The sequence below is a fragment of the Aricia agestis genome, chromosome Z, assembly GCF_905147365.1.
Source record: "Aricia agestis chromosome Z, ilAriAges1.1, whole genome shotgun sequence".
NCBI classification, from domain to species: domain Eukaryota; kingdom Metazoa; phylum Arthropoda; class Insecta; order Lepidoptera; family Lycaenidae; genus Aricia; species Aricia agestis.
Genome location: NC_056428.1, coordinates 36,278,484 through 36,294,380, shown reverse-complemented (window position 1 = coordinate 36,294,380; position 15,897 = coordinate 36,278,484). Strand labels below are relative to the sequence as shown.

The 15,897-nt window shown below is 36.4% G+C and overlaps 1 protein-coding gene across 1 annotated transcript in view; it reads left to right on the top strand.

Annotated features, from left to right (window-relative positions):
- The window catches only part of LOC121739059, a 33,429-nt gene that overhangs the window by 15,765 nt on the left and 1,767 nt on the right, over nt 1-15,897 (top strand). The gene's annotated exons all lie outside the window — the stretch shown is intronic.

The window sequence follows — 15,897 nt, the reverse complement described above, 5'->3', positions numbered from 1 at the left end:
AAATGTACGGTTCCGTGTGATAAAGGAATTTTAGCGTAACCATGTTGTGGGCTTCATCTAGTAGAAAATAAGCGAAACACTATAAGGCCCACTTGCGCAGATCTGGGTTAAAGTTAACCCCAGATTAAACGTTATCTCTTTCGTAATATATATATAAAAAATGTAAGAGATAACATCATACTATTTACCCTACATTAACTTTAACCTGGATCTGCACAAGTGGACCTAATAGTATTACGCTAATTTAGCTCTGGCTTCCCAGAGTTGTATGAGACTGGTTTTTGGCATCGAAGCTGGGCTCGTTCGGGTTGGTGCTTGTGACACTTCCCCTACTGCCTATTATGGGATTCCCTGTTACATAATTGAAATCAAAACAATTGCAAAAGGACAAAGAAAGTTTCTACAACATAAGAATTGTTATGAAAGATGCTCCCACAGATACCACAGTTATAAGTTTGTTTGTATTTCTCAGAATATTGAAGATTGTGGCATTCTGCTTAATCTATTACAAACATAGACTTACAAGACTCTCTTGGCATGTGGCCAATATAAAAAATAATGCCACTATATTGAAAAAAGGCATTAAAGAAACACGTATTTCACACTTTTGACCTTTACAATGAAATCTAAGAGATATCAGTTACGGCCATTCCCAATATTTGATCTATCTCTGGTTTTGCCCTACTAGAGATAGGAATAGCTCACAATTGACATAAAATATATGTCTCTAATGTCTAATGTGAGCTATTCCTATCTCTAGTAGGGCAAAACCAGATATAGATCAAATATTGGGAACGGCCGTTAGAGGACTATTCTTTTTCTTGCGACAGATATGCAACAGGAGTTTGACAGCAAATATTACATAACACTTACTGTCTGTTTAGCCTGTTGCACTCGCACGTGTCATCATGCTGTCATCATCAGTAATCAAACGCATCCGTGGTCCAGCGTGGCTCTTGACTCGGAGGTCGTGGGTTCGATTCCCGCGTTGGAAACATGTTATTTCCAAGTTTGGTTAGGACAATGCAGGCTGATCACCTGATTATCTGACAAGTAAGATGATCCATGCGTCGGACGGGCATGTAAAAATTCGGTCCTGCGCCTGATCTGTCACCAGTCGTGTCGGTCGTCCGTCCCACTGGGTTATGAGAGTAAAGGAATAGAGAGTGCTCTTTTGTACTGCGCATACACTTGGGCACTATTAAAATTACTCCTGCGTACCTGGCCTGGTTTCAATGAAACCGGCCACCGTCACCGAAACCGGTGTGGGGGGTATTATAATATCATCAGTAATCAACTAATCACTCTGTTAAATTGCGCCACGGACCAACACAGCCTTGTAAGCGTTGTTATTATCAGTTAAAGAAGTAACTTGGATTACTATTTCCGTGTAACATATCCTAGATTATACAGTATTATTATATTACTAACGCTCCATTGCGCAAAGATAGGAAATACATAAAAACACTCGCTAACGACACTATAAAGAAGTGGAAGAAAATAGTTAATTTCTGTCTGTTCACTCCCACCAACCCCAACTATAAGAAGAACAATGATTAAATTAAAAAGGTCAGACAAACCTCCCATGTTATTAGAGTTCCGAAATGAAGCCTTGTACTATCAGAGAAATAAATTCATAGGCACTTGGATTTATGCTTTTAGTCGTGTGCAAGCAGTGACAGATCTCTCGTTGATTTGTGATTAGCCAACCGAATAATGTAGGTCTACATCTTCCTTCCAATCAATTTCTGTTCCTCTGATCTAATAACTTCTGATGTCCTAGCTCAAATGCAAACCTATGAGCTCTTCGCGTCGATGTGCCATGGTGCCTTTGAAGATGGAGTCATGTGATCTAAAGATCTAAAATAAACCGCAATAAAAGTAAAAGCTTTTTCATCACCAACCTTTTAATGTGAGAGAAAGATGTAACGGACATGCTTTTAATTGCTATTTGGGAAAGGATATTATGATGTTGCAACATTTAATGCATTAAATTGTAATAATTAATTGATTGGTAGGTATTATATTTTTTCTCATCAGAAATATTTTTTGCGTTAGCTCATTATTTAATAGGCTTTCCTTAACAAAACTGCCAAAATAATTACATTTAAAAATCTATTTACAACTCATAAAAACATTTTTATTGCTGTTTATGTATTAAATAGTCATTATTATATTGTATTGATGTCATTATCACGATCACTAATAATAATAGGTAGCATTGTTGTGATGACTTATGAGTCATGACTCATGACAAATTAAAATACTTTAATACTACGAACATCCTCAATAGAAAGTCATATCCTTGTCTTAAAAGGCTGCTAGAATACTTCTGTACTTCTCATATAAATAAGCAAAAGAATAGCCTGAGTCAATCATCGTATCCTTCTATCAGCTTCTATCGTCTTATTATAACATACTTGTACTAAATACTAATTACTTTATATTCGCTTTGGTTAACAAAGTTTTTTTTTTAAGTTTTAATCAAAGTTTTTAAAAATTAATTAATTTATTATCTACTTATTATTGGATGAAGCGATGATTGTAAGGATGTGAAGAAAGTTTAACCATATTATATTATGAAAGGAACTATGTAGGTAATAAAGGAAACCGAAGTGTATAAAAATAAACACGTAATGTAGTTTTATAATGGGTAGAAAGTGAAGATTTTAAGTCTAGTTGTACGATGGGAACGCTGCAAGCTTTTAAAACAAATTATGTAATTGTTTTATGTATGAGACGTTCTACATACATACAATTAGCCTTATATGAGAACGTTTACAAAGATTTTATGATAAGCTTAATCGCGAATTCGTAAAAGTTCTTTAACCGTAGTTGGGCAATAATTGGCGATAAATTGTAAATTATAGATTTTTGAAATAAGTTTTATGGATAACTAGATGACGCCCGCAACACCGTTGCGCCAAAATTCGTTTATCGCGCGGGGATCGTACATTTTTTCCTGGATGAAAAGTATCCTATGTCCTTTACCGGGACTCAAAGAATCTACGTACCAAATTTCAACAAAATCGGTTCAGCGGTTTGGGCGTGAAGTGGTAACAGACAGACAGATACACTTTCGCTTTTATAATATTAAGTATGGATTACAATCGAAACCTACCAAATCGAAAGTCCACCAGAATGTTGCGTTTGGTGCTCTTTTAGTGAGGTAGTTTTTTTGCCGCGGACTGTGAATCTTGTATATTAGTGATCGAAGATTCTATTACATATGTAGTAGAGATGAAATATTTTCAAAATAATAATATAGGATAAGCTTTATAAGTTCTTGGCTGTTGTCATTTTCAGTTTAACTAGAGATCGCCCAATGGTCGAAATTCAACTTTAGTTTCAACGACATTAGGATTTAGGACCTATATTTTGTAAAAAAATATTGAGTTTATCATATTTTTTTCAATTCTTGTCTCTGGGACTCAGCTGATCTCAGACTGGCCGTGTAAGCATTGTCTAATAGTAGGTATCTAAGATTCAATAAAAAAAACTATAATCCATTTTCTATTTTATACGTGGGAGAGCCATGCTTCGGCACGAATGGGCCGGCTCGACCGGAGAAATACCACGTTCTCACAGAAAACCGGCGTGAAACAGCGCTTGCGCTGTGTTTCGCCGAGTGAGTGAGTTTACCGGAGGTCCAATCCCCTACCCTATTCCCTTCCCTACTATCCCCTATTCCCTTTCTTACCCTCCCCTATTACCCTATTCCCTCTTAAAAGGATGGCAACGCACTTGTAGCTCTACTGATGCTGCGAGTGTCCATGGGCGACGGAAGTTGCTTTCCATCAGGTGACCCGTTTGCTCGTTTGCCCCCTTATTTCATAAAAAAAAAAAAAAATATTTGTCACCTTGTTGTCAACAGACTTCAACCATAAATAAAAAAGTGTAATTTGTATGTTATAGGCTTGTCACTCAAAAATCTATAATTTTTCCTAGTGTGTGTGTTGTGGTGTGTGTAATGTTTTATTTGTTAAAAAAATGTATGATAAAAGCATAATTTCAAAATAATATTAGCTCGATGCTCTCTTTCACCATAATATAAACTATAAAGCTTTGTATACAAAACACATATTTGACAACTTGACGCTCCGCTTCGCAGTCGCCTGGTCGCGTAGGTTAGGCCTAAGCTTTACTGTGCAAAATTTCCTACGTTTGCCCATTTTTCGTCAAAAGGGATACAAAGATTTTGGCTCACGTATTAATATATAGAAGATAACAACTTCCGTTTTAGGGTTATGTAATTAACAAAACTTGGTTGACTACGGTACCCTTAAACGGAACTCTAACCGGCTGATTTTTGTATTTTGGTAGGTTAATAGTCAGGGTTGCCAGATTGGGGGTTTTTTTCGCAATTCTGGGGAAAATTTTGACTCAAGGCGAAAATTTGGGGAAACAGTATCTTTGGGGAAATGTTTGGGGAAAATAAATACACTATGGGGATTTTTTGGGGTTAGCACTTCTAAAAAATATAACAAACAAATGAAAACAACGTCCCTTTCATTCGATTAACTTCCTGGTAAATTTGTTGTTTGTTTGTTTTGGTTTGTTTGGTCGAGTGTGTAAAAGGCCTGACAGACGTACGAACTTAAATTACGCGGATTTTAAGTTCGCGAACTTACTCGGCTCGCGTCGGTGACACACGAGAATCGCTCACACTGGATTACCATGCCCCCAGGCACGCGGCTCGCGGCTCTTTGCTGACGCACAGGCGATTAAGGCTGGTATAAATATTAAATAGTCAGTACTCAAGATGCATCTCGGTCTAAATTTTGACAGCCAACCAATCACAGAGCCTGAACCGTGTCTTGAGACCGGGTCGCATCTTAAATACTGACAATTTATACCAGCCTAACTCCTAAGCTCGTCGAGCCATAGTCCGCGTACTTACACGCACGTCTATCACCCCCTTAAAAAAATTGTCTCTTTGGTCGAGCGAGCGACCATGTGTTGTGTTTCTGTTTAACTGTCGAGTGATTGAAACTACTAAATCGAATAAAAATAGTTTCAATTTTATATTCGGTTTTTTTTCTGTAACAAAGCGATTGGGGATTTTTTTTTGAAAACGTATCATTTTGGGGAAATATAAAAATCATTTTGGGGGAAATCGTAAAATTGCATCTGGCAACCCTGTTAATAGTTAAATTTAATTTAAGAGTAACATTGTCCTACAAATAGAACAATCCATATTTTAAGACTATCGAATCATAGTATGAAATCCTTTCTATCTCTGTTAGCTAACACTTTCAAGATTTTTCACACATAAAAATGTTGTCTGTCTTATCAAAATGAAGCTAATCACAAAAAAAAAAATTAGGTTGATAGTAATAAAAAAAGGTGTTCTAGGGCTCCCTTACTACTATTAAGAAGATTTGAACTCTACTTTTCAGAAAACTAATTCCTATACAAAAATTTTACAAAATATCAATTTTTTTTTGGCGTATTATTAGATTATCCAATTTTATTAATTAGGTAATGTTTAATGATTAAAATTATTACAAGTGTTATATGTACTTACATTTTGTCTTGTAAACAAATCACCGTGTATATAGGTTACTAAAACATAATACATTTGGCTTTGAAAGCAAGGTTGCGTTAGTCCTTCTACCATACAATTTACTATGTATCGTATCTTCATAAAATATATTTTTTTTATGTTTGCGAAACTGTTTTAACTTTTAACTGAGGAAATTAATTTACATATAAATCTTTGAACGCTTTGAGTTCTGTTATTATTTTTAATGCTTTTTGGGTTAGTTCTATATTTTTTGTTACAATGTTAATCACTTCACACTTGTTCTAATAAGATATTTTTTATTTAATTATTATTAGCATAAAAATATAGCTCTTTATAAGAATTATATTCTCGCAAGGGTGTAAAAGCTTATTCAACGCATGCAAAAAAGTAACTTGCATCGATTTGGACAGACTTTTGAAGGTCCCAACTCCCAACTCAAAATATTATAATGTGTGTACTTCAGGTTTGTCACGCAATTATCACCCTTACGGCTTTCGTAATAGGAAACATAATTTTGAGGTTAGCGGATACGAAGTCACTACTCACTAGACGGGAGTCAGCCAAGTGGAACATATTAAATGGGGTAACATTGAACTGCTTTTATGTACTTTTAAAAGACATCTATCAAGACTATGAGTCATATTTTAACTTATTATTATATTTAGGCATATTTTTTTTTTTTTTTTATTATAAAATTGGGGCCGTCTATAGACTGTTCGTCCATATCCTTTTTTTGTTATTTTATTATTTAGATTTTTCGCACCAAGGATAATTGAAATAATATTATGAATTTCAATTAATTGTGGTCCATCACGCCATGGACACTTTTTTTTTTTTTTTTTTTTTTTTTTTTTTATATATGTATATATGTGTATATGTATATTTAATAGAATAGAGTATAATATGTTATACATATAATAAATAAATATATACATTTATTGTTTTATAAATTGCATAATAATAATATTAATGTTTTGAACGGTGAGGTCCCAGTCGGTGTGGCGGCCAGTAGATCCGACATTTTCCGATTTCCTTAGATTTTATGCTGCTCCACCCTTTGCCTTTAGATGTTGTGACATTGGCTTGGTGGAGAGGGGTCACTCAAGCTGGGTGGAGTTTCTAGGTTGTTAAAAAGACATCGTTCTGTGTCGAATCTACCCGCCATGTGGCTTGGGACTTTATCGTTCCTGTCTTTTATAGCCATTTTTATATTATAATCTCTTATGTGTTCGGTTGACACCTCCGTGGCTCTTTTTATGAAGCTTGCCACAGCGTCTCCATCAGTGTCAGTGTAATAGACACAGGTGTTAGTGTGCCGGGATATGGCTACAACTGCATGAGGAACGCTGTCATGGATTGCCAGCTTTCGGGACTTGGTCTGTATGATGATCACCGAGGGACTCGTTAATCCCTGAGCTTCATGGATTGTGAGGACGCGAGAGTCCGTTCCCGATCCATAGCCTGTATTAGTGAGGGCTGCTTTCTCCTCTTGTGTGTGGACAAGATACAGGGTATTTAGATTGGTTTTAGGTATTCTCGCTCCTGAATACTTCATTAGCTTTAGGGACCGCACTATTTCCTTCGATGAATAGATGTTATTATAGACCATGCTTAAGGCGTATGCCACATCCATAGGGCTCCTGTGTGTGCAAGACAACTCCTGGGTGATGCTGGTTACCAGGTTTGGACGAGTGTAATTAAGTTTAAAGAGGTTTTCACGCTCTATAAACGGGAGTTGGTTAATATCTCCAATGAGGATAACATCGTTGGCGCCTGTTAACTGATTCGCCATGACGATTGAGCCGAAATGGTTCATGAGGGCCTCGTCAACTATCAACCTTTTGTAGATTTCTTTTGTCCCATTTACCATCAAAGAGGCCATGGTACGAACTTTATCTTTAACTTTGTTGCCAGTTCGTAGCGATAGCCTTTGCTTTAGATCCTCGGCTGCTTCGATTGTCGTTGTTATTATAACGTCTGTTTCCTCATTGAAGTTATTAATGATCCAAGTTGTCTTCCCACATCCAGGAACCCCATTGACCCACGAGTAGTTGATAGGTTTCGCGAATATATCCCAGTCCATGCTGGATTCGGGGTCCCCAGATAGGACTTCTGCCATTTCTAGTATCCTGTCTTCCAGCATTATTCTGGTACATTCCGCTATTACCACTATTGGATCCTCAGATTTTGTGATAAATTTGAGAGTTCCCGTGCGTTTTGTCTCATCCTCGTCCAGAACCACGAATCCGCAGTCGGCACTTAACGCCGCCATATACTGCCCTGTCATCGCCCCGGCAATTATTGTGGAGGTGACATTGTCGTATATGGCAGCTTTTGCATCCTCGAGTCTCACTTCTAACAGCTTTTGATTTTTCCGCTGATAGGCCTGCATGATCTTATTGCAGGTCAAGAGCTTTATGGTCTTATTTGCTCTTATTATCGCCTGGAACTCGAGGAAGGCATTTATTATATGATCTTCGGGGCTCTGGGCCAGTCTGAGTTTTGGCGGGAGCACTTGCCCGAGATCGGCCCTATATCTTTTGTTTTTATTTGCCGGTGTTTGTGTAGATGGTTCCCTCAAAAAAGCCTCCATTGCTAAAGCCTGCCGATTTGTTTGTGACGAAGCCTTGATCCGAGAAAGGGTGTTTTTATCCTCGATCATTCTTTCACGATGAAGTACTTTTTTGATGGAGCCCACAAACGCTTTTAATTTGGCCGTTGAGTTTAGAGACTTCTTAATTTCATTTTTATTTCTCTCTTTCTCATCCTCTTTTTTGGTCTCCCGTGATGCTTGGAGTCGTTCACTTGCGGAGGATGAGTTCGCCTTATTGCTGGGTTGGGACGTTGCTGGCTGATCATCACGATTCTTTTTGAGGAAGCTTAGGTCATCCCCTCTGTTCTCGTAGACGATTATCTCATGATGTTCTGAGGCTTTTACTATTCCATAGTAATTTGCAGCCCTGCCTTTGTCCTGTCCCAGTGACATGGCGTCTACGCTGATTATGCGTGGGGTGATACTGTGTCTTATCCCCATTGCTCCCAACTCCTTCAAAGACGAACATGCCCGTTCAAAGGCTGTTTGCGCATCCCATTCGAATACTATTATCGTTTTGGTGTCTGATTTCAGTATTCTGCATGGTTGGCTAGCGAAGGTAGTTGTTGGGAGAGCTAAATATTTGCTCATTTTCATGTTCGTCTTTGATGTACTTCCGTTTAGGATTGCTGCTAGTCCCGGTGAGATGTTGACGTGGTTGGGAGTGCTAAGACGGCTGTATGTTATACCCAATGTTTCGGTTGGATTAGACATAAAGAGAGGGATCGGCCTTAGTTTAATTTTCGGTTCCCCGTTTTGTCCGCGGGCTAGTAATTGTTGGGTTTGCTCTAGGGTCGACTGTGTTACAATTTCGGTTGAAACTGCCCGTTGTATTTCTGTGTGTGCCTGTGATTGTGTTGGCGCATGTATTTCTCCTGGCCTGTGGGTTGATGTGAAGTGTGTCTGTGTGGACGTTGGGGTTTGTGATCGTGTGCGTTGTGTTTGATTTCGTGTGTGTTGTGTTGATGTGTTTGTTATTACTCGCCTTGGTGTATAGTTTAATTTGTTGTGGCCTGTGTATAACGTTGAGCCATTTGCTGTGGCTGCACTGGAGACAACTTTGCTAATGAATACCATCAACGGTTCTCTGGTGGCTTTTTCCTCCATGATGGTAGGGAGGGTTGCCTGACTTAGCTCCATTTCCAGTTGTATTTCTAAGTCAGACCTGTTACTACCAAACCTTGGGCATTCAATGAGCAGGTGGAATATTGTCTCGTCCTTTACGGGGTCACAAATGCAGGAGGGGCTGTCTTTAAGGTGGAAACGATACAAGTATGCTGCGAATCCTCCATGACCGGTCATGGCTTGCACGTGTGTAGGCGTTATTGTAACGTGCCTTAGTATTTCCCACGCCTTTTTAACAGTGGGGAAAAAAACTTTTGTGACCGATCCGGGTGAGGAGGATTGGTATCTTTCCTGCCACTTAACTGTTGTCCCCTCCCTTATTTTTCTCCGTATATAGGACATTGGCACTCTGTTGTAATCTGAGGCCGTGTTTATGGTAAGTGCAGCCTTTTTTGCCAGTTCATCCGCTCTTTCATTTCCTGGAGTACCCGCGTGCGCTTTTAGCCAGAATAGCCGCACTTTTCTGCCTTCCTCTGTTATAGCTCTTAGGTCTTTCTTCATTTCGATCGCAAGTGGGTGAGTCACCAAAGGACAAATATTTAGGCATATTATATTGTTTCTTGTTTTTATTATACGTAGTTCTTGACTGAAGACTGTACAAGGGATTAAAAGGGAACAACAACAACATAAAATTTTATGAAATTGTCGTACAAATTAATTACTTGAAGAAATTTATACGTGGGAGAGCCATGCTTCGGCACAAATGGGCCGGCTCGACCGGAGAAATACCACGTTCTCACAGAAAACCGGCGTGAAACAGCGCTAGCGCTGTGTTTCGCCGAGTAAGTGAGTTTACCGGAGGCCCAATCACCTACCCTATCCCCTTCCCTACCCTCCCCTATTCCCTTCCCATCCCTACCCTCCCCTATTAGTAGTAAATCTAAGGCTACAACTTAATACTTACATATATATATATATATATATATATATATATATATATATATATATATATATATATATATATATATATATATATATATATATATACAGCAGTGTGGTATGTAGTAATTCACATTAATTTTGAACAAGCATTGTAACTAATATAGTAACTAACTATATAACATGATGAGGTAAAATAAAATCAGTTCGGTTTTACGCTTCGTTGACAATACTCAATTCATTGAATTCTTATCGACCGTTATTTAACAAAAACCGTTTTGGTAAAAACTTTCCTTTCTACACCTATTTTATTACATTCCTTTGCCTATTGTTAAGTCTACAATTAAAAGATGAGTAAAATTGAAATAATTTTTTGTCTACAAAAAAAAGTCGCAACATGATTCTCGAAATTCTAGTTATTCCTGAATCCAGGCTTATTTTCTTCTATTCTATATTTACATTATTCTTCTCTCCTATCTCATTCTAGGTTACGTTACTATTTATTATTTAACAATATGTGCCCTATGCTCCATTCGTGGTCCATTCAGAACTATAGTTGCACTTCGAGCCAAGAACCATCCAAACTTTTTCCCATAAATTAATTAAAATTTCGGTAGCGTCTGTCCCTTTCCGTTTCTTTACAATATTGGTACTGAAATCGTGATCATTGATCGTCAATTTTTAAGTATTGTTGCGGTCCAAATTAATTTGGCCTCTGCTTGCCCTTTATTCCGAAGACATAAGGATTATTCTCATATGAACTTTAAGGTAACGTGTTTAGTGGAACGGGCGACGCATGACAAGTACGTGTACGGTACCGGATCTAATATAAGACCGAGTACCCACGAACTTCGAACGTGACGCAAATGTGAGGTCCAGTGTACATTACGATTCACGACTACTACAAATAGGGGCAGGTGTAGATATTTTACTAAAATGTCATCAAGAAAATAGCTTTTAAAATTATCTATTGGAACATTATTATGGTTTGATAGGTCAACACAATATACTTAGTGCTGGAAACTGCTTTAGCATACGCGATCCCATCATCAAGTGGTTTACTAAGAAATATTAATAAAATTAGACCCCAAGGTGTTAAAGAAATCAAAGTCTGTCCTTTGTATGCCGGGAACACTACTTCAGTCTTCACGAAGCGGCAGCAAACAGCCAATGTAACAATAATATTATAATATTATTATGTAAATTTTCAAACTTAAATGCGATCAAAATATTAGGTCGTATAACATAGATGATACGATTAATTGAAACGTCTGGATCTTGCAAAATGCTTCGGCGCTCTCTTATGATATAGCGCCCTTTTGCTGCTGAAAGTTTTATTTCATAAACCAATTTTAGTTTTTTTTTTTCAATCTCTCTGTACCAATACACAACCTGTAACAACGGTAGTTATTATCCATACCACTCTTGCATAGTAAAAACTAAGTGTGTAACCAGCTTTATGGGTTACATAAGTTCACATGGCAAGAAGCGGTCTGCATTTGAATTGTTTGTAAATAAATAACGTAAGAATTGCTCATCATTACCTCAGTCTTCTTCTTTTGGCGCCGGTCGCTACCATTTTTTACCGACTTAAAAAATTGACAATTCGCCTATACTTAATAATAATTATTATTATATTAAGTATCTTCCATTGAAATAACTGCCTAGTTTTCATAAATGTTATTTGCATGAACCTTGGTTACAGTTTTACTGAACTATAATTGTCATGCTGTATTTTATTATGTTTTATATATGTATATTTTATTGTTTTTAAAAGTAAGTGTAGTAGCACCTACTTACTTTAGATTTGGACTCCGTGAGGATAAAATCTATTTTATTAGATTTAATAAAAAAATATTCCACACAAGGTAAATCATAGACCACTTAAAACCATTTATTTTAAATTATTATTATAATATATACTAAAAAATCTGTATTAATTATGTCTAACGAATTAAATAATTAAGCATGAAATCAAACTATAATTACAACCGTTTTACTAACGAGAACGTTACAAAATGGCTTTTGGCTGAAGGACAAATTAGCAATAGAAGCTGATGGCAAGTCTTTGTGTTCAATATTTTCTGGTACTGGATACCAATTACCACTTAAATGGCTTTTGGAAATTGAAGACATGTGTGGAAGAACACAATATTTAAGTAACATTAAAAAAAAATGTCGTTTTTTGCATAAATGCCGGCTTTAGGGCCGGAAGAATGATTTGGAATAAAAAAAAATGTGCAATTGATGTGTAGTCAGATATAAAATATCTATATTAAGGTGACGTCGCGTTAAAGTAAAAACCGTGTTGGATATGTTTTAGATTGCTTGTTTTAGAAAACAAGCAATGGAGCAGCAAAAAACGGAAAGGGCGTAGCGACAAAATGGTTTTTGTTGCGTAATTTAAAAACCATAAATACATTTAATTTAAGCTATGGGCAAATTAAAGTGTATGCTTAAACCAATTTATGTAAAAATTTGGAAGCTTAAATCACTCTCCTCTGTTGGCAAAATAGGAATCCCTTTTTTACAGAGGTCTTTTTGATTGATATTATTCTGTGTTATAAAAGTTGACCGATCGTGTTATGCTATGGGTAATTCAAAAACAAAGGCATGATGAATACTGACAATGAACTATAATTTCTTAGCTTTAGTCTTTGCTGAGAAAAATCGATATCGTTACAGCCAAATTATCAAGGCGTCGCCTTAAGCAGGTGATGACCTATATAAGTTACAATATGGTTTGTTCAGATTATTTGGGAAAAAATGAGTAAATATCCGTATGTTACAAAATGTTAGTTATAGCTTGTTCTTCAACTCACGTCTTCAATTATTGTTCTTCTCAAGAGACTTATATGAATATATATTTGCCTTCTCAAATAAAATATGCTGAGAGATATGAAAAGTTTTTATATCTCATAGCATTTATTCTTTCACTGATTGTATTGTTTTTAAACTGGTAAACATGGTTAATATTTTCACACATTATTATTAGCAAAAACCTGACGTCATACAAAAGTATTATAGGATTAGCTGTATTAATAGCCAATTTTTTTCGGATAGAATAGTTGGTACTATAAAAAAGTTGATTTTATTGAGAAGAGTATATATTTCAACTTATTTGTAAGTTCAAATTCTTGAATCGGGATAAATATAATTAACCCCATACATAACATATCTCTATAACCACTCATACACACATAGTGCATTGTTATAACGAGAATAATAACCGTTTGAAGATTTGATCACAATTGATGCGTTGGCTTATTTATAAACAATAAGCCATTCAAAATACTAAATACAGGTAACGGACATTATAATTACGGTATTCGAATGAGGTAACAATTAAAAGAGGAATGAAAAATATAAGATTGACTAACAACTGATACGTAAATTGATAAAACTTGAAGGTATGGGGTAAGAAGAGCATTTCGGATTTCCCATTTTTCTATTTCTACTTCTAGTATATTGTAAGATTAGAAAATTCATACAACACATTTTCTTGATCATTACTCTTGGATCATCTTGCTCGTTTCTATTTGACACACACAAACAGTAATTTATAGAAACGAGCAAGATGCTTATTTGAGATTCCATTAAAATCAGTAGTGTTTTTGTGAGATTTGATTTCATATCCATAACAGCTCAATTCTTGGTGTCGTAATAACTTCTGTGAACTGTGAATGGTCAATTTGTTATAGTCATTGTCGTACTAATGTGATCAAGCGTGAGCAGCTCCATGGCTTCTGGCATTTGGCTTAGTTTTTACAACTTCGATGATCTTATTCTCTGACCGGCTAGTAACGGTCACATCTTTGTTTATTGACCTATTTATGTCAGCGATAACGTTTCATATCATGTTGCCCGTTTCGCTTCTCGTGTGTCGATGCACTAGCACGGAACCAAGGCTAACCTTATATTACAGGTGTAAATCGGTCAATGGTATAAGAAAAATTAAAAACATGAGATATCATTTTCACCGGTTACGTAACGTAGCGCGGCGGTTTTGAGGAGGTGGGCTGTATCGTTGTTGTGTTTTGAGTGTTGGTCGTTTGAATTTGGTCGGCTAGCAGTGTGGTAAGCCCGTCATGCGCAGGCGGCGACGCGTGACGGCTATATCCGGCCGGGGCCCTCGGAAGCTACCCTACCCCCGACAAGTGCATACAATCAACTCAACGATGACCCCATTGAATACACAATTATGGAATAATGAAATGAAACTATTATTGAATTTTCAAACTTCGATTCACTCGCTTCAATGATAACACAATCTAACTTCAATTATTATAATTTTGACCAAAATTCTGTAAACTCGGCAATGAATTACGATAACGCACGCCGTAATAGCATCAAATCAATTCTACAGATTATACGTTACAAATGCACAGATTTTTGATTATTAGCTGCTCTTCATTCAGCAATTTTCTTTACTCTATGATAAAAACAAAATTGTTGTTGTTAAACAAATTGAGTTTTGACTTCAAAATTAAACCAAGACGTATTTCCAATATCTCATATCTAACCCTTGACCCTGACTGCGTTTTGATGAATCTACCTTTTTATGAATTTACGATTATTCACCAAAAATAACTGTGATCTACAAAAAACATAATGACAGAGTTGTTAACATTTCACAGATTTAGCGTGATGATTTGCGTTTATACAACCATTCAAAGCAGAAAAGGGTTACTTACAAGTTACATGTTACGATAATTAAGTTAATTATGTTAAACAAATTAAGAAATAAGTAGCAGAGATTATGATAGTTACACAAAGTTGCAATGAACTAGTGAAACATTAACTGCTTATGTGATTTTATAAAGTGCTCTTAAGTCTACAGAAGCTCATAACAACTCATAAAAACGTTTTTATTATGTAGAGGCATTGTATGTGAACGTTATCTTACTAAATTTTGTCAGTACTTATCCATTGTGAAAATAGTTACTCTTTAATTTGGTCATTATAATTTTTTCCCATCAAAATGAGTCTTTATTGCTTACAGTGTAATTAATCAACCATCTTCACTTGCTCAATAGTTTTGGCCTTTATTCATGTTAATGTTTTGTAAGCAGTCACGGGTTATAAGCTCCCAATCATGGTCCATAGAATACAACGGAAATGGAAGAGGTTTTTGCACTTATGCGGTGCTTGGCCTTAAATAAAAAGATTTTAAGCTTACGTTATATTATAATACACGCCTCGGTGCCTTCCACTTTAATTTTCTTCATCCAGGGTCATACTTGTAAGTTTAACTCTTGTTATAGACACGATAGGAAATAGCATGACCAATATTGTTAATTTATACAATGACTTAAGCGAAATTACCGCTTGTTATTTAACGAGACAATGCTTTAGTCGATGTTTTAATATCGCTTGCGTTTCACATACTTTGGTTGTATAATCCCAAAAATGGAAGCCGTGAGTACGTTTTGTATTATTAATCATTCAAATACACAAATATAGTCACGAATATATTAACACACTTTCGATAGCAATGTTTAGTTATTATAACTGTACACGGCAGTACAGCATCGTTGCTGATTTTTTGCGTTTGCATAGAGGTCAGAGCATTCATGGCGTGGGATACCTTTGACATCGGTTCAATCCCAGGTTTTTGCTGAGTCACACAAAGAGATAACGGGACCACCGCTATTGGATTGTTTTTATTCCCCACATCCCACCTCCCACGACACTAACGCACCATGATTTATTGTTCATAATTCACTTCGCAAAACGTATAAATCAACCAACTGTTTAGTTACCGTTTACATCA